This window comes from Lonchura striata, chromosome 2 (assembly GCF_050655825.1).
Source record: "Lonchura striata isolate lonStrDom1 chromosome 2, ASM5065582v1, whole genome shotgun sequence".
Classification (NCBI taxonomy): Eukaryota; Metazoa; Chordata; class Aves; order Passeriformes; family Estrildidae; genus Lonchura; species Lonchura striata.
The window spans coordinates 4,809,330-4,815,582 of NC_140704.1; the positions used below are offsets into that span (position 1 = coordinate 4,809,330).

General features: G+C 58.0%; 1 protein-coding gene across 3 annotated transcripts in view; it reads right to left on the bottom strand.

Moving 5' to 3' along the window:
* The window catches only part of LOC110484542 (mitogen-activated protein kinase kinase kinase 3), a 79,302-nt gene extending 74,409 nt beyond the window's left edge, over positions 1 to 4,893 (bottom strand). For 2 of the 3 annotated variants that reach the window (XM_085563140.1, XM_021555283.3), the window contains exon 1: positions 4,763 to 4,893. The gene's annotated coding sequence lies outside the window, so the exon portion shown is untranslated. Of the gene's footprint in view, positions 1 to 1,730; positions 1,836 to 4,762 lie in introns of all 3 variants that reach the window. The other variant, XM_085563128.1, reaches the window with a different exon arrangement.
* Positions 4,894 to 6,253: the final 1,360 nt, after the last annotated feature.

The window sequence follows — 6,253 nt, forward strand, 5'->3', positions numbered from 1 at the left end:
TCCAATTGAAAGGGATCTGCAGTGATCATCCAGGCCTGACCACTTCAGGACTGCAGGACAAGGACAACCTCAGCAAGGACAGACCTCACCAGATGTGCCAAAGCAGCAGCATCTTCCTCTGACCCTCTGCAGGGTCAACACACCATATCTGTGCTAAGGACAGTCATGTGCAAAGTTTTCAATATTCCCTTGGGAATTTGGGAACACCTGAAAGCCAGTGTGCACGACACATTGCATGTGGGTGAGACAAACATACCCATGCCAAAACAGGAGCACTGCAGGGCCACACTGCACCCTGGATTTAAGGCATTCCTACCTCCATCACAAAGACTTCCTATCTCACAAAATGGTACAAAGTCTTTCCCTCCATCTGAATCACCCCGCTGTCAATCAGATGACTTTCTGTCACTTGGCCACAGGAGCGTTGCAGAGCGCCTCTCACCCACCCACCAGGGCTAATTTTTTTCAAGCAATTTGGTGTTTAATCCCTACCTGAACGCTTGAGCCATCCTCCCACCCCCCCAGGACCTGGCCTGAACACGTGCTGTTTGCACAGCACCCACGCAGGAGCTTGGCCAGCTCCTTCCAGGATCTGGCACGGGGCGCTCTGCCAGCCGGACTTCGTCCCAGGCAGTTCCGAGCCAAAGCCTGCCCCAGCTCCACCCTGCTGCTACAGCTCCTTCTCTCTGGGCTGCACCCAACCATGTCCCAGAGTGGAGAGAATAACATCACAGAGGCTCTTGCAGAAGTGACAATTAGTTCTGCATAAAATGGTGGCCAGTCTTTAACTCAGGAGAGCAGAACCAGCCACAGGTTCTCCTTAAATTCTGAGCCATTTCATCGCCACTAACATTTTTATTAGGATTTTCCAGCATAGAAAAAAGGTGCTTGGGGAAGGCATTTGGGAGCTGAACCCCCTCTTCTAGAGGGTACAGGTATAAATTTCACTTTTGACCTCTAAAAGCCTCAGAAAGCTCAGGTCAAACCCTCTGGGCTCCCTTCATAGACATTCCAAGTGCCCTGGGAACAGAAGCTGGCACCTGAGGCCAGACACAGCGATGACATGCAATGCTGTGTCCCCAGCCCTGGTCACAGAGACAGGGATGTAGAGCTGCAAGAGTCCCCATCTCGGGCCAGGCTGATGCTGCTTCTTCCACCATCCTGCTCTCAGCCTGGCCCCAAGACCTGTGGCTCCAGGGAAAGATCCTGGAACATCCCACTGCCAAAACAAAGCAGAGAGCCAGGTAACCCCCCCATGTGCAACCCCTCTGGAGTGTTCTTCCCGTGTTCCTCAGGCCCATGCAACAAGTCTGCTGCAGGGAACAGCTCCCCAGGGCCTTTGAAGAGCAAGGTATTGGTTTTTAAAGGAGATCTTAGCTTTTAATTTCTTGTGTCATTGAAGATGAACTGAGACAGACTGACTGGGAATCGTTAAGGCAGGAAAAGACCTCTGACATCACTGAGTCCAATCATTAACTCAGCACTGCCAAGTGCACCTCTAAACCATGTCCCCAAGTGCCACATCCACACTGTTCTTGAACACATTCAGGGATGGTGAATCCACCACTTCCCTGGGCAGCCTGTGCCAATGCCTGACCACCCTTTTGATTTGGGCACCAGCAGTATTTTAATGACCAATGGAAAATTAGTTGGCTAGACCAGATCAAACCTGTAGGGACAGACAGAAAACAAACAAAAATGCCCACATATCCACACTCCTGCATGCTCACCTGCACCTTCACAGACAGAAAACCTCTTATCTTGCCTGTCTGAAGCTCACCACAGCACTGACCACATCAGATGAAGGCTCATGCCACAGAGGATATGGGGCCAGCCTGCGAAGACAGCGTGGTTCAGGCACAACTGAGATGACATTCATCACCTCTGCATCTCACACTGCACTCAGGAAAGGCAGAAAAGGTGCCAGAAAGAAATGCTGAACTGCCCTGGGCAGTGGGAAAGGGGACCTGCTCCTTGGAGGGACTCACCAAAAACACCCGGTCCCCCATTTCCCCTTGAGGAGGTTAAATACCTAAATAAATAAAGCCTGGGGATTGAGGGTGAACCTGCCAGGTTCAGTATCAGTGGGCCATCTATAGCTTTTCCCCCCTGTCTGGGGAAATAATAAAAATAAAAAAATTTAAATCCATATTCCACTTCCCATGGCTTCATACTGTATTTTCCACCTCCCCAGTGCACAGCTGACATTCTGCACATTTCTGTGCACACTGTGCTTGGCCTGTGCTCTGTGCAAAGAGGGGAGTGGAAGGGACTGAGCCCAGCAGCCTCTTGCTATCGTCAGGCATCAGCGAGCACCATCCCTGTCTCACACAGCTCCTCGCTGTGGGAGCCAGGCTGGAAAATGCTCAGCCACCTCCTGTGAAGGGCTGGCATGTGGGATGCATGTCCCTGTCCTCTGCTGCATCTCAGGATCTGAGGGGTCCAGAGATTTGCAGAGGGATGAAACGTGCTTCCTGCAGGTTAAACTGCAGTTGAATCTGTCTTTTTTTTTTTTTTTTTTTTTTCCTCGTTTTCTTTCAGATTATTCCCTCAGTCTGGAGAGCCGGAGCAGACTCCAAGTAATCACTCCCTCTTTTCTTCTACGTGTAGACAGGCTTGTGCACTCCAAAGCCAGCCTGACTTCTCGGAGCAGTCTAATAAAAGATATCCCTTCTAACAGCAAACCCTGACTCACTTCCCTCTAGCCTCGACCAGCAGGTCTCCGACAGCAGGGCCAGATCCAGCAGAAGAGAAGATGCTGCCAGCCCTCGCACTGGTTCCCACGTCCATCTGGGGAGAGCGGGGCTGGAAGCACATCACTTTCCATGCTGCAGCAGCACTCTCCATCCCACGGCTCTGCCAGGGAGCCAGACACACCGTGGGAGCCTCGCCGGCGTCTTCCCGACGGGAAAATTCACAGAGCATCGAGTCCAAGCTGCAGGCTAAAATCACGAAGCATCGCCGAGCAACAGGAACGTTCTGGACGGGATGGAGCCGCTCCTCTGGCCGCCACAGTCGCTGGAGTCGCTTAGTCTGGGTGAAAATCCAGACCACATCTCTCTGCGTGAGCACACTTCCCTCACAGGCTCTGACAGCCTCCAAAAAAATAAATGCGTTGCCCATCAGCACACGTTGACATGGCAGAGCTGCAGGCTTCTGGTGGAGATTAAGGAGCCGTGGAAAAAACTGCGGCACCAAAACCCGTTCACACGAGGAAGGTATAAAAGGTCCTTTACATCCACATCCCACCAGGCTGGCAGCCCATCCAGCCTCACGTCCTGCCTCGACAGAGGAGCTTTTACAAGCTGCAAAACCTTCCCAGGGCAAAGGCTGTGCCCAGCTGTGGAGGTATGCTCTGATCTGCAGGAGCCCTGGGAAACCTTGAATCTCTGTTTATAATTAATGTTAAATTAGGGGTCCTGGAAATTGGACCATCTAACACAGGTATCGAGACACAGGCAGAGCAAAGCCCCAAATGCAACTGATCTCATGCACACCTGAGGAGCTGCTCCCAATAGCTGCACTCCATGCACAATTCCTGCACAGAGCTACGTCAAACTGTACATACCAGACTGGAAATAAATCCAGAAAGTGTCAGAGAAAGAAATTCCCCCCAACCATTCACTCTCACCAAAGAAGTGAAATAGCTTGACCCTGGAAATCTCTGGGATCACTTAAACCGTGCAAAAATCCGAAGCCTCCGGATTCCAAGTGAATCCTGTTTTTTTGGTTCATGCATCAGCAATACATGCAAGACCCTTCCCCAAACCAGGAGCAGGTCGACTCTTAGAAACTACTGGATTACAAGACAGGAATTGAGGAGGATTAAAGCAGCAGTGGAGGGAGAAGCCTCTCTCCGAGCTGTGTCAGGGCCAGCAAGAGCTGCACCTGGCCACCGTGCACGACCTGCCCGGCTGCTCCACGGCTCCCACCTCTGCTCCGCTCCTCCCGCACAGCCGCGGAGGGCAGAGGTTTCGGTGCCGGCAGCACAGATCCTTCCTGAGCATCATCCCGGCTCGTGGCACAGCCCCACGGCAGCCGCTCGCTCCGTCCCGGTGCAAATCCAGCTTTGCCAGCTCCGCCGGGCGCTCGCACCGCGCGGGGCCGGGATTCGGGCCGGGATTCGGGGCCGGGATTCGGGGCCGTGCCCGCCGCGGAGCCTTCACCCCGCGCCCATCCCATCCTCACCGCTCCGGTGCGGGGAGAGCTCTGCAGGAGGCTGAGGGATGGCCAAGTACCCCTGCACCTCCCTGGATGCTTTCCAGGGAGCCAGGACCACAAGTGACCCAGGACCACAAGTGACCACATGCAGGAACCGCTGGCTCCAGACGCCAGTGCATCCCAAAACGGGTATTGGAGCCTAATCCCGGCGCTCGCTGTCAGCAGCTGCAGCTGGGACGCGCACCCGGGCAACAACCTGGGCAAAACGGCGAGCCGAGAGCACCAGCACAAGGCAGGGGTGTGCGGGGAGCCCCGGGGAAGGTCAGTCCATCAATCCGCTCCGCACCCACGGACACGGCAAGCCGCGCCCTCCTCCCGGGGGCACACCTGGGGACCCCCCGCTTCCCCCGCCACCGCTCCCCAAACACAGCCGCAGGGACAAGCTGCCACCCGCAGCACTAGAAAGGAAGGAAGAAAATCCCACGGAAGCCAGACCCGGCTGCAAAACTCCCGGTCACCGCTGCAGACAGCAAAATTAAAAGAACGAAACTATTCACGGAGGCGAGGACCCGCAGGAAGGGGGAGCTCAGGACGGACTTACCGGGCTCACCCGCGGAGGGACATGCGCGGCCACCCGGGGCTGGTGTCACCAGCTCGGGTCCCAGCGCCTGGCGCGGCTCCGAACGGCTCGGCTCGGCACCGCTCGCCCGGAGCTCGGCTGGGGCGGCGCACAAAAGCGGGAGGAAGCGGTGACGCGCGGAGCCGCCGCGGCCAATGGGACGGGCACGGCACGGGGGCGGGCCCGAGACCGAGCGAGCAGCGGGCCGGGCCGGGCCGGGCCGGGCCCCGCCTGAGGGGGGCGACACCGCGGCGGCTCCGAGCCGGGCAGCTCCGAGACCCCGGGGCAACTCCGAGACCCTGGGGCAGCTCCGAGACCCTGGGGGAACTCAGAGACCCTGTGGGGCAAATCCGAGACCCCGGGGGAACTCCGAGACCCTGGGGCACCTCCGAGACCCCGGGGGAGCTCCGAGACCCTGGGGCAACTCAGAGACTCTGGGGCAGCTCCGAGACCCTGGGGCAACTCAGAGACCCCGGGGGAACTCCGAGACCCTGGGGCAGCTCCGAGACCCCGGGGGAACTCCGAAACCCTGGGGCAACTCTGAAATCCTGGGACACCTGTGAAACCCTGGGGCAACTCCGAGCCCTGGGGCAACTCCGAAACTCTGGGGGAACTCAGAGACCCTAGGGCAACTCCGAGCCCGGGGCACCTCCGAAACTCTGTGGGGCAAATCCGAAACCCTGGGGCACTTCCAAAACCCTGGAGAAACTCTGAGTCCTGGGGCAACTCCGAAACCCTGGGGGAACTCAGAGACCCTGGGGCAACTTCGAGCCCCGGGGCACCTCCGAAACCCTGTGGGGCAAATCTGAGACCCTGGGGCACCTCCGAGACTCTGGGGCAACTCTGAGCCCTGGGGCAACTCCAAGCCTCGAGACACTTCTGAAACCCTGTGCGGCAAATCCAAAACCCTGGGGCAACTCCAAAATCCTGGGGCAACTCCAAAACCCTGCGGTAAATCCGAAACCCTGGGGCAACCCCGAAACCCTGGGGCAACTCCGAGACCCTGGGGCAACTCTGAAACCCTGGGGCAACTCCGAGCCCCAGCGGGGTTCCAAGCCCCGCGGCGGTTCCGAGCCCCGCGGCGTTTCCGAGCCCCGCGGTGGTTCCGAGCCTCGGCGTGGTTCCGAGCCCCGCGGCGGTTCCGAGCCCCGGCGTGGTTCCGAGCCCCGCGGTGGTTCCGGACCTGGGGCAGGTTCTGATCCACGGTGCAGTTGCGGCCCCCGGGCAGGTTCTCAGCCCGGATGCCCATCCCGCAGCCCCGCTGGTGCCGGTGGTGCTCCCCTGGCCCCGCAGGTGGGGTTAGCCCCGGTGAGACTCCAGGTCTGACCCACTGGGCAGCTCCGATCCCCAGGCTGACCCCCAGCCCGGATGATGCCCAATCCCTCAGCCCCGCTGGATCCAGGTGCAGTTTCCCGTGCTCCCGCAGGTCATATCAGCCCTGGTGAGACACCGTGGGATCCCCGGCTGCGCTTT